Source organism: Pelodiscus sinensis, chromosome 3 (genome assembly GCF_049634645.1).
Source record: "Pelodiscus sinensis isolate JC-2024 chromosome 3, ASM4963464v1, whole genome shotgun sequence".
NCBI classification, from domain to species: Eukaryota; Metazoa; Chordata; order Testudines; family Trionychidae; genus Pelodiscus; species Pelodiscus sinensis.
The window spans coordinates 148,259,610-148,286,209 of NC_134713.1; the positions used below are offsets into that span (position 1 = coordinate 148,259,610).

The following is a 26,600-nucleotide window of genomic DNA, read 5'->3' on the forward strand; positions in this document are numbered from 1 at the left end:
GGTCTGTGGCGTGCCTCGGGGGTCCCGAGTCCTGGGCAGGCTGGCGGCAGGCTCCTGGCTCTCAGAGCCCTCTTCCTCCTCCTCGGTGTCCAGGAGCAGTCCCTCTGCCCCGGGGTCTATCACGTCCCGGGGGGCAGGGACGGCATGAGCCCCCAGGAGGCGGTCCAGGGCGTGGAAGTGGGGGCAGGCCTCCGGGTCAGCCCCTGGCTGGCAGGCCCGGGAGTAGGACTGCCGCAGGTCCTTGATTTTGCAGTGCACCTGCTCCCAGCTGCGCTGGTGGCCCCTGGCAGCCAGACTGGCAGCCATGCGTCCGAAGACGGCCGCGTTCCGGTGGCTAGTGCGGAGATCGTGGACATTGGAGACTTCCCCCCAAACCTCGATGAGGTCCACGATCTCCGCACTTGACCAGGCGGGCGCCCGCCTTTTGCGCCCCCGGGCAGGCTCCTGGGAGCCGCCAGGCTGGTCCTGGGGAGCAGTGGAGGGCTGGGAGCCCTCGGATGGCTGGCTCATCCTGTGGCAGGTGCAGGCTGTGCAGGCACGGGTGCTTGCAGCCTTGCAACTGGCACAAAGTGAGTAGCCAGCCCGTGGCCCTTTAAGGGCTCCGGGGCCGGGAGGGGGGCAATAGAGTTTCCCTGGTGTTGGCCAGAGTGGCCACCAGGGAAACCTGGGAAGCCTTAGCCTCCCACTAGTTCGAATTAAGGGTCTACACAGCCCTTAATTCGAACTAGCTAGTTCGAACTAGGCGTTAGTCCTCGTAAAATGAGGTTTACCTAGCTCGAACTAAGTGCTCCGTTAGTTCGAATTAAGTTCGAACTAACGGAGTGCTAGTGTAGCGCCTAGGAAAGTTAGTTCGAACTATCTTTTCAGTGTAGACATACCCTAAGGTACTTATCTGATCCTATTCCCATGGTATCTGTACATAGGGTTGCCAGATGGTTGAAACAAAAATACCAAACATCCCCCCACCCTTCCACCCCCCAAAAAACCAGGAAAAAATTCTGTTGAAGGGGAAAAAAGGGGAAGGAGTCAGACCAAAGATGTTGACTCCAAGGACTTAAGCAAGAAAAAAAATTAAAATAAATAAAACAGCATTAAAACAGCATGTCCCTTTTAAGAGTGAGTGCAGGGATAGGAACAGGGGAGCGGTTGAACACTAAGACCCAGGGGAAGCATTGCTTCCCCTAGGTCTTTTGGCCGGCAGTCATTCTGTGCTGGCAGCCTCTGGGGACCAGGTAAGCATAGCGGTTGGAGTTTCGGAGCTGGGGGTGTTGGGAGCCGGGAGGGGGGAATGGCTGGGCACTGAGTGTTTGTAGGGTTTCCAGGTGTCTGGCATTTTCGCCTCCTAGTTGGGGAAAAATTCAGAAAATACTGGACATTTTAGGTGTCCGGTACTCTTTGAATTTTTTACCAGACAGGAGCCGAAAATACCAGACTGTCCGGGTGAATACTGGACACCTGGCAACCCTACACCTTCAGTTATCAGTGCTTTTATTCCTATAATTCCCCTTTGAGAGGGAAGTGCTATTATCCCCACCACAACAAGGGAACGGAAGAACACAGAGACTGTCACTCAGTGACCTGCCCAGGGTCACACAGAAATTTTGTGGTGTGGCAGGGAATTGTGCCCATATCTCTCCAGTCCCAGGCTAATGCCCTGACCAGGAAAGCACCCTTTTTCTCTGCAAGTAGCTAATAAATGCTGCAATCAACGGCACTCATGGATTTTGTGGGTTAATTTTAGCCAGAAATTCAGCTGAAAATCTTGCCTACACTAAGAAGGGGCCTATCATTCCCACTGAAGTCAGGGGTCAAGCTTTCAGTGGTGTCAATGGGAGCAGGATTTGGCTCAAATTGATTTAAGCCTGAAATTCTTGCTTGCAATCCTTGTCAGTCCATTTAGTTCATTTATGCCTATTGCAGAATGCAAGGTGCATGCTGGAACTGAACGGAGAGTGGAGTTACAACGTATTGGGTAAATATTGCCATGCATCCTTATCCTGTCACATCAAGCCCTAATTACACAGGAAACCTTACACCCTGCCATAATGTTCTTACTCAGTCATAACTGTGAGAGTTCAGACCATGTTTTTAAATGCTCCTGTTGAATAAACCTGAAGGATTTCTCTTGCAAATTGCTCCAAATAAATAATATTCATGCAATGAAACAATCTCATACAGAAAAGGAAATGCATTTTTTTTGACCCAAGGTTCAACAGTAATCAACCTGGGGTTATATGAGCATAGATGTTCAGGTCCTAGGGTCTGCTAACTCGAGTCTGCTACACCTGGGCTTACATTGTGGTATGGACTTATCCTGTGGATACATCTACACAGCAAAGAAAAACCCAGGGCTGCGCTTTGCCAGCCAGCTTGGGCTCTCAGAGCTCAGGCTGTGGGGCTGTATTCCTGTTATGTAGACTTCCAGGCTGGAGGTGAGGCTTTGGAACCCTCTCATTTTACAGGTTCCTAGAGTCAAGGGTTGTCAAAAAATCCACAACCTAATCTCACAAAACTGAACACCTCTTCCCTGCCCCTTCTCCAAGGCCCTGTTCTTTCTCTGAGGCCCTGACCAGGAACTTGCTCCACTCCAACTTGCTCCACTCCCTTCCTCCATTGCTCCCTTTTGAAGTATCTCAGTCACTCCCTTTCATTCGGCTGGGGCAGGGAGATGGGTTGTAGGAGGGAGGTTAGATATCTGGGCTGAGGCAGGGATTTTGGGTGCAGGGCTCTGGGCTGGGGGTGTGTACTCTGGGTGGGGACAAAAATGAGGAATCAAGGTGCAGGAGAAGGTTCCAGGCAACAGGCTGGGTCTGGGGGGCTCTGACTGGGGATGCAGGCTCTGGGGTGGGGCTGGGAATGAGGGATTTGGTGTACAGGGGCAGGCTTAGGACTGGGACCAAGGGAATCAGAGTACTTAAGGGTTGTGGGCTCCAGCTGGGGTGGGGCTAGGGATGAGGTTTTGGAGTGCAGGAGAGGACTCCAGGGTGGGGTATGGGGTTGGGATGCAGGAAGGAGTCAGGGATCTGGCTGGGGGTCTCAGGTCTTGGGTGGGGCTGGAGACAAGGGATTTGGAGTGCAGTAGGGTGCTCAAGGTTGGGGCAGCAGTTGTGTTTGTGTGGGGGACAGGTGTGGGCTCCGGGAGAGAGTCTGGGTGCAGAAGATGAATCCGGGCTGAGGCGGGGGCTTGGAGGTGTGAGGTCCCAGCAGTGCATTCCAGGAAGCAGCCTACAGGTCCCTGTGGCCCCCAGGTGAATGATGGGTAGTGAGGGAGGTAGCATCATGTGTTCACAGGCACTGCCTCCACTGCTCCCATTGGTCATGGTTCCTGGCCAATGGGAGCTGCGGTGTGGTGCCTGTGTATGCAAGGGCAGCATGTAGAGCCTCCGTGGCCACCCATGAGCCTAGGGGCAGTGATTTCTGGGAGCTGTATGTAGCCAGGGCAGGAAGGAGCCTGCCTTAGCCCTAGCCCCCACTGCACTACTGACCAGACTTCTTAACGGTCCAGTTGGTGGTGCCGACTGGAATCATCAGGATGACTGGATGTTCTGGTCCAAACTGGACACCTGGCAGCCCTAGCCTCAACCCAAGGCCAGAAGTTCATACAGCAATGAAACTGCCTCAGAGACTAATCTCCACAAGCCTAGTTGGCTGCCATGAGCCAGCTCTAGTTGCTGTGTAGAAATATCCTTAGTGGACATGCTAAAACTCCACAGGGAATTTTTTGGAAATCAATTACTTCTGAATGGCAGGAACTGATTCTTTAAGATCACTGTCATTCCCAACAGTGTTTTAATGGTTTCCATGGAAAGACTAATGGGATTTTATCATGTGACTTCTATCTCTTGGGCAACTGTATCAATTTTTTAGGCTAAGGACTTGACTTTAAAGGGCATTTTGCTCAAGTATGGACTGCAGAATTTGTCTCTAAGACAGATGTGTGATCACCTTCCCATGCTGTCATTAACTTCCTTCCTACCCGGCCGTAAGTGCCAATCCTGCATCTGCATGGCATTTCATTGGGACTCAGTTGAGAGTACAAGGTCCACATGGGTGGATCTATTGCAGAATCAAGTCCATTGTGGTGAGCATGGAGCAGGTGTTACATAGGTATTCACCTTCCATTCAGTGTTCAGACTCAGTCACGGTACAGTTTGAACTACCTCAAATATTTGCCTCTCACAGTAGGCAAATGCTTGAATTTTGAGCTCCATCAACTCAAGCGTAGGGCTGTGCACACAACAGAATGTGAAGGAGATGCAGCATAAGGCTAAGGCCCACCTCAGTGGAGGGCCCAAATCGTCCTGCTGCGAGGAAAAAGGGGTACAAAGGAAACCACTAGGTGAAAGGGATACAAAGGAAACCACCAGGTGTCAGCAGCAAATGCACTAATGGTTAGGGAGCCACTGCTGTAGGTTGATCACAAATGGGATTTTCCTTTAATTAAAACAATTGAAGTGTTATGTTATTTAACCCCTTTCCCCACTTTATAGCTAGAAAGACTGAGGCAGAACACTTAAATGTATAAGGGAGGTCCATGATACAGTCAACAGTACACACAAGAGGCTGTTGCTTCTTGCTTCTAGGCTTGTGCTTAGGCTACTGAACTAGCCTTCTTTCATAAATACATGAAGTGTTAGCATTTTAAGTAAGTAGGCTTAGATTTTTCAATCCTGCCTAAGAGATTTGAATGCAATTAATTTCAATGGGAATTGGACACCTTAGTCTGTTAGGTGCTTTTGCCAATTTCAGTTGTAAACTTAATTTATTGGTATATTTAACATTAAAACAACGCAGACTATTTTCTTGTTTTTGTGTGCCATTGCTAGGGGTGTTTTGTTTTTTCTTTTTGGCTTTTGCTTTTTTTAAAAATCATTCCCCACCTGAAAAACTTAGTGGAAAACTTTTAAGCTACTTGGTATTTTAGAATAGGAAATGGGAATTAGCAAATGGAATAAACTGCTGACACAACATATACAACAGTTCTGTTTGAAAGGATATTTTTCATGATATCAATCAGTTTGCAAAGAAAGAAAGCGTCACAGAGCAGTTTAAATAAACAAGCATGTGATGTGTAGTTAATATTTTCTAATTTTCATAGGAGCCACCATCTTAGCAATATTGTGTTGCTTAGGAACTAACAAAAACATGTCTTTTTTGTTTTTTTATTTTTAATGATGCCTTTGTGCCCTGATAATTTTCCAAGTTGGCAGCTGTAAGGAAAAACAATGTAATTTGGTTAGATTCATCCCATCTCTCTCTCTCAAGTCTGGAGCAGAACAGATAAGAACTTGTATGTCAGGATACAAAGTTTACTCAGCATGAGTTGAAAGCTTTTGATGTTTGCTGTCCAATCTGCCCCACCATCTTGGAAAGTTCAATTAGAGATGCTATAGTTCCATCAACAAGAAATAGAATCCTTTCGTGCCACCAATACTTAACATTCTGAATAAAAGAAACAGCCACAGTATATCTAGCAAGGAGTTCTTTTCAAGGCAAACATATGTGGATTTTTAATATTAATAGAAGAGATGTTTTCAGTCTGAAAGCTCTCAAAGCAATGAGATACATGCATCCACAATAAGTTATGTAATCAATATGTATCTTGCCTATATACATATTGCCTGTGGTGCCATTTATTAACAGCAATTTGTGCCTTCCATCCCAAAAACTCATGTGTGTTACAAACATGAATGATTTATCACCATGCAAGGAAGGTAGTATTATTATTCTCATTTTACAATGCGGGGAAGGGGAGATGCCCAGCCACTACTGCTGTAAATCAGAGCTTCATTGAAATCAGTCACATTCTGCCATCTTGAAGATTTGTGCCAGGGGAGTGAAGGTTAAGCAAATTGCCCAAGGTAACCCATTGTAAAACCAGAAGTAGAACTTAGATCTGTCATTCCAGAACCCTGAATCTTGTTGTGGGCTTTAACTGCAAAGGCATCATTAAAACAGGTAAAACAATACGGTTTATAGCATATGACTTCTCTGTCTTTGACGCTATATAATGACTTGTTTAAGTGGCATGGAGAAATTCCTTTCAGCTTAATAAAACCCAGCCATAATGTTAAATACTGTGGGCATCAAATATTAAAATAATTTTTTCTTTGCTACTGCTGCTATGTTCTTTGAAGGAGTAGGGCCTTTGTTCTAGGAAATAAAGCCACACAATCAATATACAGCTAGTGAAGTTGACTAGGTCAACCTTTCTCTGAGTAAACCTTGGACAACAAAGCAGAAACTCTTCATCTTTCATCTCTTGTGGATTCTCAGAGACCAGTGTTTGTGATTTTTTTTTAAAGCCTATTCTAAAGATCTTCTTAGACTACATCCAGTAGCCATGCAAAATGTAGACAGGAAGGAACACAACCTTTAACTGGAAATCAGAAATCTCAACAAATGCAGCCTGTTTTTATTGCATTTGTGCTCTCAAGTTAGCTGTTGGGTGATGATGGAAGACTGATAGAAAGCATGCAATTTAGTTACATAGAAAACTGCTGCTTCCTATGCTAGTCAAGCAACCTGAGGGTATGTCTACACTACAAAGTTAATTCAAAACAACAGCAATTATTTCGAATTAACTTTAATAGCGTCTACACAGGCAAACCACTATTTCTAAATAAATTTGAAATAGTGGAGCCCTTATTTTGAATGTGGTAAACCTCATTCTCTGAGGAGTAACACTACATTCGAAATAGCTATTTCAAATTAAGTGCTGTGTAGACACTTAATTTTAAATAGGGGGCCTCCAGCCCTTCCGAGGGAGCCCTGGTGGCCATTCTGGGCATAACCAGGAAAACTTACTCTCCTCTCCTCCAGCCCTGGAGCCATTAAAGGGGTAGACCCTAGCCACAGTGCCTGTGCCATCTACAAGCCTGCCAGTTCAGAGTCAGCAGTGGCCACTGAGGCCCCTGACCCAGTGGCCCCAAAACATAAGCCAGCAAGCCACTGGCAGCCAGCTCTCCACTGCTCCCCAGGAGCAGTCTGCCAGCTCCCAGGAGCCTGACAGGGGTTGGAGAAGGTGGGCGCCTTCCCAGTCCAGGATGGAGATCATGGACCTTATTCAGGTTTGGGGGGGATGACCATGATCTCTGCACTAAATGGAGCAATGCGGCCGTCTATAGCAGGATAGCTGCCAGCCTGGCCACCAAAGGCCACATGCGAACCCAGGAGCAGGTTAGCATGAAAGTCAAGCTGGTCTGGTGAGACCCCCAACCCTGAGCTTCCCCTCCCCCTTCTTCCAGCTCCCTCCTCCCAGTTTCCCCCTCCCCTCTTCCACCCTCTCTCTTTCCCTCTCCCACCTCCTTTTCCCAATCTCCCCAGAGGTTCATCCCCACCCCCAGTTTTGTTCAATAAACCCAGTTTCTATTTTTGAACATACGTGTCTTTTGTATGACATCAGGAAGGGGGGCTAGGAAAGGGTAAGTGGAAGGACGTGAGGGAGGAATGGGGCATGAGCCCCCGGTGGGGAGGACTGGGGAAGCTCTGAGGGCTCCTCAGGGTGGATGCTCTCCCTCAGGGCCTCCTGGATCCTGACAGCCCCCCCGATGAACCCTCCCGGATGGCAGCCTGCAGCAAGTGCAGCTGGGCTAATGGCAACGACCCCACGAGATGCACTGGCATGCCCGGGGCAGCTCTGGCTCCTTGTGGCCGAGTGTTGTGGTGTCCCAAGTTCAGGCACTCAGGGCACTCCCAAGACAGGACTGCTTTGCTGTCCCTCATCGAGGTAGACAAGCCAGCGGGGAACCCTGAGAACTGTTTGTCCAGGGTGGGGGTATGGTCCCTTTAAGCATGGAGCTCAGTTAGCCTCAGGCAGCAGCTCCACACGCTACGTCCTAATCTGATGCCCTGCCTGCACTGGTTCCAGCCAGCCTTAACTTCGGTTCAGGGTCCACTCAGTGTGGACGTGCTATAGCAAAACGCTATTTTGAAATATTTTTTGTGTCTAGATGCGTTATTTCGAATTAGCTTAATTCGAATTAACTATTTCAAATTAAGTTAATTCAAAAGAGCACTGTAGTGTAGACATACCCTGAGAGTTCTAGGTAACATCTGTGTGTTGTGGGTATTGTGTTGAAATTGTTTCCTTTTCACCCCGCTTGCTCCCTTAGGTCCATCTCACAGTTTACCTCTTACCATCCAGCTTTTTACCTTTCTTATTAGGCAGATGTGAAATTTGGATGATGGGTACTAATCCTGGGCCATAATGCCAGTGATCTACGAGAGAGATTTATACACATTCATCCTGTGGAAGGGGTGCATGTACATATGGAAGGGGTGCATGTACATATAAGTGGAATTATGTACTGACCCAAGGGTATTTCCATGCTTTCCTAACCAAAATGTATGACACTTACTAAGCAATATGGATGGGGGAGCATTTAGAATTTGTCTATTCTTGAATGGCTTTAACATCACAAGGCTTGGGATCCCTTTTAGGCACACTTTGCTGCTCTGCCATTTGACACAGCTACAGCCACTTGTGAGAGTCAGAGGATATTATTGTAACTATTGCCATAGTGTAGAGAGAGAGATGAGCATATCTTATAGTAGAACAAATGTCTTGGCAAATATAAAAGTGTGTATTGTTCTAAGATAGGAAGAGCAATAAGTGGCCTATGGGCTGGATGCAGTTGCCACTGGCGGGCGGTGAGATGGTTTGTTTACCTGAGCATCCTCAGGCATGCTCACTTGCAGTTCCCACTTCACCGTTCTTGGCCAGTGGGAGTGGTGGCAAGTAGCATGGGCTGGGTGCACCATGCACATATCCCTTCTCTTCTAAGGCTGTGTCTACACTGCAGGGTTTTTTCGAAAAAAGTAGCCTTTTTTCAAAAAAACTTCACCTGCGTCTAGACTACAGCCGCATTCTTTCAAAATTAAATCGAAAGAACGCGGCTTTTCTTTCGACGGTGGTACTCATTTCACGAGGAAGAAAGCTTTTTTTCAAAAGTGCTCTTTCGAAAAAAGGCATTCTTAAATACAAACAGGGCTTTTTCAAAAGAGAGCATCCAGACTGCCTGGGTGCTGTCTTTCGAAAAAGTGGTTCACTTTTTCGAAAAGAGGTTTCAGTCTAGACGCTCTCTTTCAAAAGAAGCTTTTTCGAAAGATTCTTTCGAAAAAGCCTCTTTCGAAAGAGGCTTGTAGTCTAGACGTACCCTAAGTAAGGCTACAATATCTCACAGAAATCATGGTGTTCCTGGACTCTGTGACATTAAGGGTGCATCTACACAGCGCCCTTAACTTGAAATAAGCTAAGCAATTTGCGCTACACAAAAATTACGTAGCTTATTTTGATGTTGTTTTTAAATAAAGTGCTATTCTGAAACATCCCTTAGCCCTCATGCAATGAGGTCTACGGGGACATCAGAATAGCAAGCCCATTATACTTCTATATAATGGGTTTACTCTTAAGATGCAGAATAACTCTGGTATTCCGAAATAGCTATCGCAAAAGAGTTTTGCTGTGTAGATATGGCTTACCTGACCTCTGTGACATCTGCCTTCATGGAAGTGGCAGGACTGGAGCAGTGGTGGGCAGTCTTGGGGCTGCAGCTGTTGCTGATGGGTAGCTCCTAGTCCTTCTGCCCCTGGATGTTTTCACTACAGATTGCAGGGTTCCAAGAATCTTTGTTCATTGCCCACAACCCATCCAAGACTTTTACTAAAATTACCTGTGACAGAATCATAACCTTAGTTATAAGGAAAGCAGAAATGTGGTCTAGATTCATATTGGGCCAGATCCCCAGCTGGTGTAAATCAGTACAGATCCACTGACTTAGTCTATTTCAGCAGCTAAGGCTCTGGCCTATGAGAGAGCCTAACAAAGCATATGGGATTTATATTCTGAAAAGCTTAGATGGTCTAAATGGGTATACATCCGCAATGGGGCAATACTGGCTCACAGGCTAGATCCAGTTTGCCAGGATTAGCCTCTGGCAGGCTGCCACTGCTATAGTTACCTGTGCCTCCACAGGTATATGCAATTGCAGCCCCTGTTAGCTGTGGATCACCATGCTCAGCCAGTGGGAGTTGTGGGAAGTAGTGTCCTGGTCTACACCACTTCCCTCAGCTCCCATTGGCTAGGAACAGTGATCCAGGGCCAAGAGGACCTGAAAGCACCCATACCTGCAGAGGCGCAGGTAAGTATAGCATCAGCAGCCCACCTGGGGCTAACCCTGGTGAACTGCTGCTGTTTTATTGCCCTTCTCTGGTATACATTGTTGCCCTGTTTCTCATTTATTTTAAGGTTCCGTTATATTGCTCTGAATGTGTAAATAGGATTGTCAATCCTGGAGTCGCTAGGAATTAAAGATAAGCTTTAATTAAAGATTGTCATGTGATGTGATGAAACCTTCAGGATTACATCATACCAAAATTGATAACCTGATGTGTAAAGGAACCTTAAAGATTCCTCCCTACGTGCAGCCCTTGGAAATTTAGCACAAAATGTTTTCCGTAGCCTGTGTTGAGATTGTATACAACAAACTTTGCAATAAACCCCTAAGTATGCTAATATACCATATTGCACAGAAAGTGTCTCACATGGCCCCCTACAGTAGAAGCCTGCAAATGTATCCCTCTTGTTTGAGGCGCATAGAGACTGACAAAAAGTGACATAATTTCTGTTCTCAACTTTCTATGGCATTTGTAATTTTAAGGTATTGCACTGTATATTGGTCTCTTATTTCCCAGATTCTCCTTCCAAAGAGAGGAAACTCGTAGGCTGATGTTTTGACAGTAAAGCAAATGGCAGTTGCTCTTTTACAAACTCTGACATGCTAGTGTATGTAACATTTATTTAGTGCTATGTGCGTGTTGCCAGCAACACTAGCTACATTTTCTTCAGCAAATATAAGAAGTGTTTAATCATGTGATCTGGACAATCCATACTTATATCTCTAGTGTGTCATAAGCAAGTGTTGCTTGTCATTTTTTATCTGATTCACAAATAGTACAAAAGCAATTTTCTCTCCTGCTAAGGCTTGATCACAGATGACCTCAAATACCTGAGCATATTCACTTGAGAACCTACAAAGCCCAAGTAATATGTATTCGTGTTGCTCTCTTTCGCCTGTCCCCCTCCAATATCTAAGCTATGACATTATGGTGTTCCAGTTACCTTCTTTCGATATCTCTCCGTCTACCTTAATGTTATTTGCCAGTTTCTAAATGCTCTAAAGGGGGAGGGGAGAGGGAGGTATTTCTCTCTTTTTTTTTCATCTTTTCAGTGGCTGGATATGTGAACCGTGGAACTACCCAACTCTCTCTCTCTCTAGTTGGGTCTTTGTTTTTACAAAATGTACCTTTTTTTATTTGGAAAGAGCACAATGAAAAGAGAGTGCCAGCTGCATCTTTGCTGAAAGAGCAGCCTGAGTTAACCTAACAGTTTGTGAGCACACTGGGAAACTGTAGATGCTGCAACCCTTGCAACTGTGAGACTATTGCTCTCTGTGTTGGCTTTTTTTATCAGGAACTCATGGCTATTTGGCTGGGTGACTGTGCATGGATTTTCTAGATTCAAATGTATTCCCCCTCACCAATTCCTCCCCTCCGCAGTACCAGATTTGTCTTTGAATTGTACTCACAGATGGTATAAATCATTTCTAAATGTCCTCAGTGCAGTTTAGTTTCTTAGGAATTCCTCTACTACTATTTTGCAAAACATTTTGTCTTTGGCATTTTCAAGTGACCTTGGCATGCCTTACAACACGCAGTATCAGAAGGCTTTAGAGAAGCCATATCTCAGAAGTGTCTGACATTACATTTCAAGAGGATCTGTAAACCTCAGCAAGATGACGAATGTCTTTTTTAAACAACAGCCCAAGACTTCATTTAAATTAGTAACATGGAGATTAGAGGAGCTCTCACAGTCTGAGCTGCAGCCACGCCAGGACTCCAGGAATATCAGTCACATGAAAGCTGTTAAGTTTAAGATGGAAATAAATCAAGGAGCTTGTAAAAACTGTCAGCAGGTCAGGGAAGTTTATGAACTCGTGCTGTATCTAATCATAAATCATAAGAATAAGCTAAAACTGAGAAGAAAAATGTCCTCTTTTGTAATCTAATGCTGTCTGTTAAGGCAATAAAACTCAAATGAAATGCATGCATTGCAATTTTTAGTTGATACTTTACATTATTACCAAAGTGAACGAAGAATTTCAAAGTTATGAAAGTGAGACAAATGAGAAGTGAGGCTTCGTTGGCTGAAGTATCCAGGCCTGAATCTTCTCTCGCTTCTGCAACCAAAAAATATTGATCCAGGAAAGTTCTTAAGCTTTAAGCGTTATATTCTTAAAATTTTACATATTTGGGTTCCTTTCTGGACTGTGGCTTTTTAAAATAAGTAGTAGTACCCCTGAAGTTATTGGAGTTAAACTCCTGTCAAATTAGTATGAGATCAGAACTGGGTCCACCATGTTTTCATTTCTGTGATTCTTCTTAACCCTAATCAAAATGAAAGGTAAAGTGCAGGTGAACAGTCATTTTAATATTAATAACAATAATTAAAATAATTTAATGAGCCTATATATTTAATGGAACATCCTGCTATCTAATATATGCCACCAATCCAACTATTTCTTCTTTAAAGTCCCCTGAATATCCTTCTTGTCTGTGAAGAAATCTAAGTGTAAATTCCACTATTGCTACATAAATCAAGTTTGGTTTTGTCCTCTACCCCTGGTACCTTTAATATCCCAATCTTGCAACTTGCCCTATGCAGATGTAGCTAAGTTCCTAGGCAGAGCCCCATTGTCCATACGTAGATGAGGGTTTATCTTTGTGATCACATGAGAGAGCCAGGGCCTAGGACTGTAAGACGTTCGGCTATTTGCTTGCCATACCATTGTAAAGCCCTGTAAACACACACAATACTATGGCCCAGGATCTGTTAGCCCTTTTCATACTGAGTAGCACCTTTGTCCATGAGTAGTTTCCTGGACTTCAGAGGGACTACGTGTGGAAGGAACTATTCACTCTGCATAAGGTTATTAGAAAGACTGGTCCTATTTGAAGAGAGAAAGGCAAAGAGAGAGAGGAAAATAACGTGTCAAATGGACATAGGCAGACTAAGAAGTGTTTTAGAGAAGCTCTAGTTCCTCCTGTAGTTAACACTATCATTCTTTCTGGTCTTGAAATCATTAGAGTAAAGAACAATATGTATACGTGGGTGGGTATGTGCCACCTCAGAAACATATATCAGTGATAAACAAAACTCGCAGATATAATAAAGAAAATGCTGACTTACTACTAAAATACTAGGAAATGACACAACTGCTAGGGCCTGATCCACAGCCTCCTGAAGTCAATGGAAGGAGTCCCATTGGTTTAATTGGGGAATAAAATCGGGCCCATTGTAAATAACCTTTCAACTGAAAATCATTCACTGGCTCCAAAGATACTTTGATTGGGATATTGTTCCTGAACATGCTTCTACTTCTGCACACAAAGGAAAATTACTGCACATTATTTTTTCTTCTGAAATTTTATGTATCATACAGCAATGGATGTAAGAAAATATTCCAACATAACAGGAACATGAACTTCAAAAGTTTCACAGTTTTCATAAACCCCTTTCATTCTGCTTTCTGTGGATCAGATTGTGAACCATCTATTCACAGTGTTGAGAAATTACTCTCCTGAGCAGTCCTATTAACTGCAGTGAGATTGCATTTCATTAGTGTGAGTAAGAGATGCACAATCTGGCCCTATGTCTGTAAAAGAAATATAATAGATTTATGGATTTTAGGGTCTGAAGGAGAAATTGGATGGCCTTGTCTGACCTCAAATGTTGTCCTCTTAGCTATAGGCAGGATCACACTAACACTACTTGTTTAAAGAACAAAGCAAATGAGCAACAAGCTAAGAACTATAGACAGGAGATTGCAGCTAAAAAGAGGCAGCCCGTTATTGTGGGATGTCCTGGAAGAGGCTTCAAGAAAGCAATTGGCAGTTACTGCCTGGCTGAAGGGAGGCATGCTTGGGACTATAGACGATAGTCTACAGTTACTCCCTGACAGGAGGAATTTTGAGCTGGCAAACCCAGAGAGGGAAGAGAGCCAAAGAGACAGGAAAGGCTCAGGGGGAAAGCAGCAAGCTGTGAGAGTGTGTGGACTTTGGCTGCTGAAGAGCAGCTGAGCTGGAACTCAGAGAAGGGGGTTTGGGTTCCCCTACCAGCTCCTGGGAAGTGGTGAGAATCAAACAGTGGAGTGCAGACTGCCTGGGACAGTTCACCGTGAAAGACTGATACTCCTGAAGGGGAGGACCATAGTGACCTGGTGGGAGGGCCAAGTCACAATAAGGAACCTGACACTCTTGGAATGAGAGAGGCCACAGGGTGATGGGTGGAGACAGTGGTACCTGCCAGGAGCTAATTTCACCAGACCCAGGTGAGCTCACAGACTTGCTGGATCCCTAGGCAAGGCTGAGTGAGGTGGCTCCGTGCTCCTGGGAGGAGTGGGGCCTTGAGTGGAAGGGAAGGGAGGGAGTTGGGGCAGATGGCCCTCGGCACTACCCAGACCGTGTCCTTCCCAGTATTGTTGAGAGAAGGTTGTGCAGGACTCCAGTGGTCATTTAAAGGGCCCAGAGCAGTTGAATCACTGGACTCGGGGGCAGTTGCCCTCTTTTTTCCCCCATTCTGGTACCTCCTCCCCCCGCACACATCCCATCAGCAGGCCTTCCAAGAGAGGACTAGGGGAGGCATCCTTAGTGGTGGGTGGATCTTGTGACATAGGTGTCCTGTACTCCTGTCTTGCAAATACCCACACACAGGCTCACGACCATTCTCCTGCTATACATTTGCTGACCTTCTCCTCCTCCTGCTAAACACTCAGCTTGCTAAACATCCAGCCTGCTTGGAGCTTGATTAACCTCATGTGTGAATTGCCTGGCAAGGACTAATTACTTGTACTTCCTTCTGGCACACTGAAAAACAAGTTTTATATTTGCCCTCCAGACACAGACAGGACATCAGGATTGCGAAAAGGCTATAAAACAGCTCTTCATCAGTTTCTCGTCATTGTTACCAGAATAGGACCTTACGACTTCACTTCCTCGGAAAGGGGGTTACTGAGACTGGACAAAATACAGGTGCCAGTGCTATTTGTCCCCATCCCCCTAAAATCCCCCTTCCACGAAGGGGAGCGATCAGATATTCCTGCTTTTGGAATGTCAGCCTGCTTGTTAAACATTTAACAATCTGAATTCAGAGACAATCATGCCCCTAGCTTTTTGTTCAATGCACACAAATCCTTTAGCAGAAGAACCACAATGATATTAAAGATGACCGAAGAGCACCTTGTGTGCGAACCTTAGTAGAGCACAGTTTGATCTCCACATTTGTTGCTGAAATTGAAATTGAAGGCTGAGTAAATAAGGAATAGGACAGTGCATCTTGTACAACATATCTACAAGAGACTGCAGGGGAAGTAAGGGAACGGGGAGCTTAATACATAAAATAAGATGTGGAGGTCCCAGGTTATGAATGAAGTACAGATGAGAATTTGAGGCAGAAATGGGAATACATTGGCAGTAGGGAATTTGCTAATGATCACTCGATCAGAAGGCCAATGAAAAGATTACTAAATCAGAAGCTTTGCAAAGTAGAACAAGTAGGGAGACTGGCTGGCTCGGGGGATTGCCTGTGGTGATAAGCCCTCTTACAGCCTAGGTCACCAGATGGAATCAGATCAATAGTAGAGCTGGTTGAAGAAACTCAGCTAGAACCCTATTCCTCATTTACAAACATCCCATTTCAACATTGTTTCATTTTGAAATGACTTTTCCTTGCATTCAATTTTATCACAAAATAAAGATTGCTGAAATAAAAATAAAACATTTTGATTTTGTCTAAAAACAGTTTAAGGATCCAAAATAACTTTTAATACAATCCCTTCCCAGAGAATTTTGATATGTTTCTGATTTGTCTCTGATTCAGAATAAATCAGATTTCAAATCTCAGAATCTTTGTGAAGGAGAATACAGGTGTCTGAAGCACAGGCAGTCAATAGTGAGAGCCCATAAGTTTTATAACCGGTGGCAGATTTGAAGATATTTACTTTATATATTTTGACACATGACATTGATAGTTTGTGTGTTAATGATTATAAAGCTTTAACTTTTGGAATCTATTGTCACTAAATAATTATTGTCTAACCCCCCATAATTTCCTGCAATGGCAAAAATTTAAATAGCTCATTTCAAAATATGCTTAAAATCCACCATTTTCACAATGATGAAAATTTAACAGTTTAAAATTAAAAATGCTTAGAATAAACATCAATATTAACCATGGAAAACATTTAAAAAAATCTGCTAAAAGCTTATATGCAACAAGTGTAAGGAAATGTATATGGGAAAGAACAAAATGCACAGATCGATTCTTCATTCATTGTAACAACAAAAGAGTTTATTTACTCTCTCCTTGAGCTACAAAGCAAGTCTGTGTCCCTTTTGGAGTTTGTCTAAGCTTTACATTATGATAGGACAATTTCTAGGAGTGTCTAATCTGAGCCACTAATTCTACTCTCTCCATCTGGAAACTTCAAAGTGATACTTATGAGACCGGCCTTCAATATGGCTCTACACTACCAGTATTTAGCCATGTAGTCTACTCTTTTCCAATATGGAGACCATCGTTCCTTGTAACGTGAACTTTTCTGTCAGAGTCTCCCCATCATATTTCCTGAGATACAAGAAGGAAACACTATTCTCAATTAGATCATCATGACCTTACCCTGATAGTTTAAAGACAGTTTACTTACCATCGTGTTCAGAGAGAGTTGATAAGAATGATAAGGAGCATGAAATAGCTCTGATTTGACGAGAGATAGAAAATGTTGGGATTGTCTACCTTTCGAAAGGAGTTGAATAAGTGGGGATAAAATAAGAGTACATAAAATAATGAATGATCTAGAGTTGGTAGATTGGAAGTTTCTGTACTCCAGTTAATAGGTACAAGGGAATATTATAACTAATCAAAGGAAATACTTTTTCACTCAATGTATAATTAAACTGTGGGCTTCATTGCAACAGGATGCTGTTGAGGGAAAGAATTTAGCAAGGTTCAATGGGAAACTGTGTGTTTATAAAGATAACAAAAAACAAGATATATAATAGTAAATGGTCACACACCATTTGGAAAGGCTATGAAATTAGGACATAAGAACTGCCGTACTGTATCAGACCTGAGATCCATATAGTTCTGGCCTCTATCAGAACTGATACTAACCCAGTCTGGTAATTCTCATGCTCCTACCTTATGCTTCCTAATTCCTAACTATTAGGGTGAGACCTTTATGGGAAAGATTATTATACGCTGGCTACTGTAGTGTTTCTTTTACCTTCTTTGAAGCACATGGTGCGCTCTAGTATTGGATACAGAATATTGGACCAGATAGAACTTGGTTCTGATCCAGTATAGTAGAGCCCAAGTTCCTGGTTTTTCAGGCCAACCCATGATAGATCATGCTCTACTACTAACAGCCTTACTGTTTCCCACGTTTCTCAAAATTAGAACTTGTCAAACTTGTCATTTTTTTGTCAAAAAGTAGGCTTTTAAAAATGCAACATTCTGTGTTTTGCAAAATTTTCCTTAAGTTTTTTCACTTGGTCTTTTTATCATAATGTTATTGAAATTTTATCAAAATGGTTTTGAGAATAAAAGTTTTTTTCTGTAATGGAAACCTGATGTAAAATATGAAAATGTGGGTTTTAGTACATGAAAATATTTGGAAATGACTTAGAAGAATTTACAAGAAAACATGACATTCATATACTCACACACAAAAGGATACATGTCGATTTATGTGAAATGGAAGCATCTCTGAAACTTCGCTTCTTTTGTGTGTGTGTGTGTGTGTGTGTGTGTGTGTTTGTGATCCCCCCCCCCTCCATTTTTTAACCAGCTCTTATAAAGAAATCCCTCTCTCTTTTTGCACCAGAATTCTCAGTCCAGGAATTACAAATGTAGAGCTATACATTCCGATTAATCAGTTACAGATGCAATTGAGAAAGCTGGATACTGAACAGTAGTTTCCCAGGAAAAGGGGATAGATGGCACATAGCAGACAGGTTAATGAAGATGTCTGCTCAATGTGATCTCCAGTTATATTAGCTAGGGCAAAAATGATAGGGGTTATAAAGCCTCGTACTTCAGAGCATAATCTGATCAGCAAATGTGGTCAAAAAAGATTTCTTTCTAGGATATGATAGTGTACAATGTGATGATGCATTATGTTGCTGAGCATGAAAAGAGGTTTATGCCTTTCTTAGAGCAAGCCATCATTGACTATTATTAAAGATCAGATTCCAGGCAAAATGAACCTTTGATCTGATCAATTACACAGTTCCTGTGTATGAGGATGAGAGGAGGAAAGGGAAAAACATGGAGCATGTATCTCAGGATATTTGAGGGCTTTATCAAAAACTGTTTCAAAGATCAGTCCTCATGTCCACAGAATAAGTTTAAAGTATCTGATGTGAGTTTGGTCTTAGCAGACTCAGTCCTATATTATGGATGATTCTGAATTAAACACCAGTGTTCTATTAATAACCTTCAATTTTTATGCTAAACTTTGCAATTTGCTGGCATTATTTAAGCTAATATGTCATTATTTTGCATAGTTACAGTCTCTTATTAACAGTGATATAATATTTTGGAAAAGAAAGATCAATATGGCCTCTACGATGTTTACATAGAAAATGAGTCATTTGTAAATCCCAATGTGTGTAGGTTTTACACTATAGCTGCATTTCTAATGATGTTCATAAATTTCAGCAGACTGTATAGATTTAACTACAATTATAAGACCATATGAAGTGAATAGAGGAAAGTAATCATAGGAAGAATTATAGGAAGGCAGGCAAATTTTCATGGCTGGTAAAATGGAAAAAAAATATATTTTTGCCATGTTTCCTAAAGGTGAAAATATGGAATTTTCTTTTCATATTATTTTTTTTACTGAAAGGCTATTCTGTTCAGTTAAAAATGACTTCTTTATACCAGATTATAGTCAGCTTCCATCTTCAGCCACTGGAAAAGATGTGTTAGTTGGAAATATGAGTTCAGTGAAATGAAAGCTGTGGATCGGGGGACTTAATTTTTATGAATTAAATTAATATGATTTGTAATCAGTAAAAATTGTGAAATGTCACTAATTTAGAAGGACACCAGTAACTTCAAATGACATTTCCATATCAAATCGTTGTACTTTATAAGTAATCACCAGCATTACTAGAAATGAAAGAGATTTTTCAATTTTGTTCCAACTCTGATAGATTTCCCTCCCTGAATGTTCACTCAGAACTCTGTGTGCAAGGTCAAAAAATCAGGTTAAGTTTTATATATTTTGGATCTTTAAATTTCTACAAGTTGTTCTACTTTCTGGTATCAGATAAGCCCAGGTAGTGGCCAGACCTTGGGGAAGAAAGTGTTCATTCAGCAAAAATTAAGAGGTGTAGTCTCCTTTGATACATATGTCTAAGTGACATGGCAAAAACTGAAGTCCAGACTCTTACCTGCTGCATGCTGACATAGCTTCATTGTGTTCTGATTTATATCAGATGAAGATATGTGCCTGAATTTCCCCATCATTGTTTCCTTTCTCCCACTTAGATGGTTGCATTGAATGATTTTATACTGGCTTCCTGATCCATGTGAGGATGGAAGTATTAAAAACTGTAGTGATATGCAAATGGGCCATGATGGTACAGGGGTTATCTTGCTCTGTGGGGAGCTGCAGGCCCAAAGGAGCTGGCTGTTGAGGAAGTGTTATGAATTTCAGCAATTCACATTTGGAATGAAGTGGAAGGACAAAAGGGCAATGTTTAAGATAAATGCATGTATGCCCCAGGGCTATGCATGCCATGCAGAAATAGAACTCTATGCATAGAAAAAAATGACCTGTACAGATGAACAAGGATGTGTAAAGAATAATCAAGGGTAAGAAAGACTTGTAAGTTATAAAATATTAGTATAGAAGAGGCCTAGACACATTACAGAATGGAATTAAGAGTGCAAAAAAGTGATAAGAAAAGCAAAGGCAGAGAATGAAAAGAAGATTGCACAGGAGGTTAAGACAGATAATGGGAAATGTTTCAAGTGCATAAGGAGCATGAGGTCAGTGAAGGAAACAGCAGGGCACTGAAGACATGGCAATGGTAATTTATTGACTGCACATTTCTAAAAAGAGTAATGTATTCTGTGCATTGGTGCACTCACAAAAGGAGGACAGAGGACAGATGCCAGAGACAGACATAAGTGTCCCAGGATAGGCAGAAGAAATATAGGAGGGGAGAAGAGAAAGGAGTCTGGCTCATGCTGGATTCCCCCAATGACCTTACAGAATGGGCAAATGGTGTCAGAATGGGATCTCAATTGAGGAAAACAATGTCTCCTCATTATGCCAGCTCAACTGACAGGGAAAACACTCTATCCAACCAAGCGTCCCAAACGGTAAGTTCTGTTAGCTTTAAGGGGAGCTAACTGCTTTACAAAATGAGCTGGATTTTGCCAAACTGACCCTGAGACTCTTACATGCTTCTGGTATCACAGCTAGGGTTAGTTAGTCAATGGGTATAATGCATTCTGTTCCTTCAATCCCCAACTAGGGGAAATACTTGAACAATAACGGCTGTGGGGAATGTGGACAAGGCAATAATTACCTCCCATGGCACTGATAAGTATCAAGGCTTTAAGCCAAGATATTTTTACACAATGGGAAACACAGTTATTGTGTGAATATATGAGAATGTATAGGAAGCTTTATGATGATAGAAGATCAGGAAGACATATACCTCTCACATACAGGTCAAATTCCTTTTAATACCGTTTTACAGTACTACATATCTCCCATAAGTGTCCTTGGTTAGTTTATATCAAAGCTACTCCTTATGTAAAAGCACTGGGCTAGATCTTCACATGATGTAAATTGGTTTAAGTCTGTTGAGTTTGGGGAAGCATATTGAATAAGTTCAGGCATCCTTCAGCCATTTGCTAGGTCCATATAGTCGTCATCTCGCTTTCAAGCTCTTTCCTGGTCTAGACATGAGAAGCCAGATTCTCTGGTCTGCTAAGGTCAGTTTGTATTATCAATTGGACATTTCCAATGAAGATTTCCTGCTGCAGAAGAGAATCTCTGCTGACGTGGAGTTGGTGGATATAGCTGTTCTCTTGATTCCTAGTGTGGGAGAGAAAAAAGTGTGTTGAAGGCAGTCTGGGAGCAGGTGGAATATGATGGAGCTGAACTCTGCCTTACCAGTTATCTACTGTCATAAGGCAATTTCCACCAACAGTCCCAACATCATAAGTTAGGGCAGGAGTCTTTAAATCAGGGAAATGCAAATTGCACTAGGTCCAAATGCAGCTCAGGAATATTGGAAAATTGAGATGTCTGACGATGCTTCCATCAAAATCAATAGGAATTTTTTTGTCTTCAGTAGGATCAAATTTGAGTGGTAGGGACTCCTGACTCTGGCATGTATTCACTCACACAGGTATGCTGGTTCGCTTTAATGGGAGCATTTGTATAAATAAGTGCACATGCTTATCAGTGTGAACAGGGTTTAGACAAGCTACCCTATAGTACATCAGACTTTCTGTTGTTTGCCTTTATTTCTAAGCAATTATTTTAAATTGTGGCTGATTTCAGTTCACATTTGCTTTACATGGTCATAAGAGTTTCCAAATTATACATATATATTATCGAGTTTTATGTGGGAACAGTCAGGATACTGATTAGGAGGCTTCTGTAACAATCTCATGGAGATTATTTTCAACAGGTCCTTGAGGGCTTGCAGAAAATACTCTGGAAAGCAGGCAGTGGAGTTACGCTGCCCTGCCATAGGTTACATTGGGGTTGGTAGAACAAGGGAACTTAATGCAAAGGCAGATTATCAGTAAGTGGCACCATGTAGCCATAGTATAGATTTAGTGGCTATACCAATTTTAAACCAGAGTTATGTTGCTAATTTCAGTGACACTGCCCTAGGTTCACTTTGGTATTAGGAAGAAGAGAATTAGGCCCCAAATGTAGATTTCAACAACAATTTCTCTTTCTGTAGCTGCTGCAGGTGTGAAATGGCTGCCACAAAGTCTGTTCTCAAATGTGCAAATGTTTCCTAAACAGTGAGACCTGGTGAGGCCCCATTTGGAATATTGAAAACACTCCTGGCCATTTGTGAAGGTACAAATTGAATAATATATAAATTTAGTAAGTTAAAGGCCTAAACAAGTCTGAATTTGGTGAACCAGTAATTAAAGGGACCTCAATGACCAAAAAACCCCAACCAACCAAGCAAACAAAAAACAAAACTCCCCAAAAACAAGGAATGGAGGAGGTTTGTGCTGCAAAGCTTTATGAATACATGTCAAGGAAGAGGGAAAAGGGGCACAAGCAAGCAATGGAAGGGCCAGGAAAAGCTTCTTTTCAGAGCATAGTTAGTGTATTGAATAAATCATTAAGTGACGCAAAAGGAGCAACTAGTCAGGATTGAAAAGGTGCTTGGAAAAAAATGTTGGAAACAGCTATAGGGAGGAACAACTGTTAACTCAACAAAGGAAACAGACCTAGAGGGGCTTCCTGACCTTTTTCCATCTTAAAATGTCCTATATAATCACCAAATACATCTCCTCTAGTGTAAATACATTTTGGCCTGTAGCCTTGAGGTTTATTAACACTGTGGAAGGTAATTACTGCCTTGTCCACACTCCCCACAGCAGTAATTGTTTAAGTATTTCCCTTATCCTGAATTGCAGGAAAACAATCCATTACATAAATCTACTGACAAACAGTTATGCTGCAGCGGCTCTCAAAGTGCAATACTCTCTCTGTTAATTTCGGTAAAACTGCACATTTTTGTAAATGAGCTAAGCCATAGAAAGTGACAGAATGTTACATTGCAGTGGCCTGGCTGAGCTAATGGTACAAAATGAACGAATGTTTTCACTGCCTGTCCACTGAGTTAGGCTGGCATAATAAAATACTGTTTTCCTCAGTAGAATATGTCTTTCTACTACACTTCTCTGTCATAATAAATGACTAACCTGGGATTAAATGGGTTGTACCTGGACGCAGAATGCTAGTAATGGAAACGAACTGTTAGATCATCCAGTCCATCTCCCTGCCAGTGCTACATGCCATACATTACATTTCATTGTGTTCTTTCCAATTGAGTTTTAAATTCTCAAGTAATGACCCTTTAGCATTTCTTTAAGGAGAATGTTTCACATTCTTATGGATCTCACCATCGGGAAGTTTTTCCTAAATGTTTCTTAGTTTCTTTCCACCACTCCTAGTTATACCCAATTTATCACAGGAATGAACACCCTTCAGATAGTTGTAGGCTGTTACCATATGTCAGTCTTCATTTACCCAGACTGCAAGAACCAAATTCTGTATTAAGTTATGCCTGCACAGAATTTGGCTCCACCTTTTCTCTCTGTTAATCTGTTCCCAGACACTAAGGCTTTGAATCAGGCATGAGCAAAGATGACAAATGTCAGAGCTGATCTGACTGTGGCTTGGGACCTCTCTTAAAGAAATAATTATTACAGATAATTTCTGTCTTTATTATTTGCAAAATGCCTTTTAACTTCCATCTGAAAATGTGTAAGTCCTTTAATTCAGTGCCATGCTATGTGTAGTGAAATCCATACCCACCTCCCACATGGGCTGTAAAGCTTTCAGGTCTACAGGTCATTGTATCTGTTTCATTGGGATGACAAATCAAAGGTATTTCATACAGAAAAGAAATAGATAAGACTGAATGCATGTGAAAAGGCTACTCTCTGGGCATAATTAGACCCTAGATGAAATGAAATGGCTCAAACTCAACCCAGGAAGAATGAAAATCATTCTGATAGGAAAAAGCTGCAATTGGTCCAACTCACTGTGAGCCACTTGTTAAGCCAGGATTGCTCAGGGCACATCAATCACTGCTCCATTACACTTTTCCTTGCCTGATTCTGGATTTGTTTCAAGGTCCTTATCTGTAAAGCCCTTAAACATTGTAGTCCATTGAAGATGAGGGGCTCAGCTCTTCCCAGGAGGTAATCTGTAACCTTCTAGAATTGGCCCCTACAACTCCCAAAATATCCTGTCCCACCATGCACTAATTTTTGTTTAAAATCTGGGACCAGTTTTTAAGGGGTTTGTATAGTTCAGGATTTCCTAGAGTTTTGGGCCTCCCCCCTCCTCTTTCAGTTTTGCTGGTGTAAATAGGGAATGGTTCTATTGAAGCTAACATTGCTACACTGAGGTAAACCTGGAGTACTAAGAAGTTTGGCTAGAAAAAGGCTCTTACATGACACAGAACACAGTTTTAAATGACAAAGCAGCACATTTTGGGAAAGTCTAATAGAGATGTATGAATTTACTCTTTATTTAAAGGGTACATGTAAAATTCTGTGTTTTTCATCTTAGCCGTACAGAAATGGTTTGTTTTAATTGTGACCAAATGCTTGCTTTGTGTATCTTTTCCACCGCAAAACTGAGCTTTTATGCCATCTACCTTTCAGTGCTGGAGTTCTCTTCATATTAGCTCAGGCTTTATATCTTTTTATTTAAGGTGCACTGAGTTTTATGGGCTTTTGTCCTTTTTATGTCCTTTTGTCTCCTTTGAGGTTCTCCCATACATCTTAACTACCTGGAAGATGAGGATACTCATCACCTTTTGCAAAGCACTCAACATCTCTTAGGATTGGGCCCTTTGCTTTATGCACACATGTTGTCAGTGAGTATTCAGTAAAGTGCTTAGCTTTTTACTTTATACTGGGTCTCAGTGTGTTTATTCAAAACTTCCAAAAGTCTAAGGGTACGTCTACACAACAATGTTATTTTGAAATAATGAGTGTTATTTTGAAATAAGTTAGTCAGCAGCTACACAGCAGGCAGTTATTTCGAAATAATGTTGAAATACTGTCAAGCTGGAGGACTTCTTACTCTGACTTCTGTAACCCTCGGGCTACGTCTACACTGGCCCCTTTTCCGGAAGGGGCATGTTAATTTCAGCTATCGTAGTAGGGAAATCCGCGGGGGATTTAAATATCTCCCGCGGCATTTAAATAAAAATGTCCGCCGCTTTTTTCCGGCTTTTAGAAAAGCCGGAAAAGAGCGTCTACACTGGCCCCGATCCTCCGGAAAAAGCGCCCTCCGGAAAAAGCGCTCTTATAGGAATAAGAGCCTCCGGAAAAGGGCGCTTTTTCCGGAGGATCGGGGCCAGTGTAGACGCTCTTTTCCGGCTTTTCTAAAAGCCGGAAAAAAGCGGCGGACATTTTTATTTAAATGCCGCGGGAGATATTTAAATCCCCCGCGGATTTCCCTACTACGATAGCTGAAATTAACATGCCCCTTCCGGAAAAGGGGCCAGTGTAGACGAGCCCCCGTTGTATGAGGAATAAGGGAAGTTGGAAGAAGAGTGCTCTATTTTGAAATAAGTGCTGTGTAGATGCTCTCTATTTCGAAATAAGCTATTTTGAAATAAGCTATACAACTGACACAGCTCAATTTGTGTAGCTTATTTCGAGTTAAGCCCTTCTGTATAGATGCACCCTGAGACACAACATTCTGAAATGGCTGGTTTGATAAAGTTTAGCTTTAAAAATAAAGCAAACAAAAACAAACCTTCAAATACCCTGTTAATCTTAAAGGAAGGAGGTCATTGAAGTAGTTGAAGTCATTTAGTATCCTTTAGGGAGGTTTCTTTCCCTAAATTAAACTTGGTGTAACCCTAGGTTTCCTGGTATTTAGAAGAGCTCTGTGGTGGCTATTAAATGTATAGTTTAATACAGGACACTAGTGGCAAAACAGTTCTGGGAATTTAGGAATGTCATCCTCTGCCTGGAATTTCTGAATGAAAAGCAAAATGTTAACTGTTTCTTATGTTGAACTTGTTAATAGTTCCTATGCTAACTCACCATTTTAACACTGTACTTCATCCTGGTCCTATTGAAGTTAGCTAGGCTATCTTCAGTAGCACTAGAATGTGATCTAAGAAAACATCTCAGGATATGTTAACGCTACATGGAAATAACAAAATAACGGGTGCGCTATTTTGCCATCCTGATAAACCTCGTTGCACAAGGGATAAGGGATGGCTTGAAATAGCGTGTAATTTTGAAATTTGGTGGTGGGTACATCACCAAATTTCAAAATAAGCTATTTTGAAATAGATTTGAAATAAGATACACAATTTGCATAGCACAAATTACGTATCTTATTTCAAGTTTAGGGTGCTGTGTAGACGCATTCTCATTCTCATCTTAGCTATGTGTATGTTTTGCAGTACGTGTAGTCAAATCAACTTTTGACTGAAGTTGGTCTGGCAATGTATATTCACATGTGAGATCAGAATAGAGCTCCTCCTAAAACATGTTATACTGTTGGTTAGAGATCCTAAGCACTGGTATTTACAAAATGGCCTTAAAAATTCACGTATTAAATCTCTGGATGTGTCAGTTTCGAGTATCCACAGGATGCAACCCATTCCACCTGCAAATAGGCATTTACTTTTGCAATTCTAGTAATTGTGTATCTAATTGCTTATGGTCATATGATTTTTGATGAACAATGAATGGGTCTGCAGGTTTAATAGCACAATTT

At 42.1% G+C, this 26,600-nt stretch overlaps 1 long non-coding RNA gene across 3 annotated transcripts in view; it reads left to right on the forward strand.

Moving 5' to 3' along the window:
• Positions 1–26,600, forward strand: part of LOC106731469 (uncharacterized) — a 176,466-nt gene that overhangs the window by 23,245 nt on the left and 126,621 nt on the right. The window contains exon 1 of one of the 3 annotated variants that reach the window (XR_012902922.1): positions 24,622–24,732. The exons of the other annotated variants lie outside the window; for them this stretch is intronic. This is a non-coding gene — a long non-coding RNA (uncharacterized LOC106731469). Of the gene's footprint in view, positions 1–24,621; positions 24,733–26,600 lie in introns of those variants that run through there. 3 annotated transcript variants of the gene reach the window in all.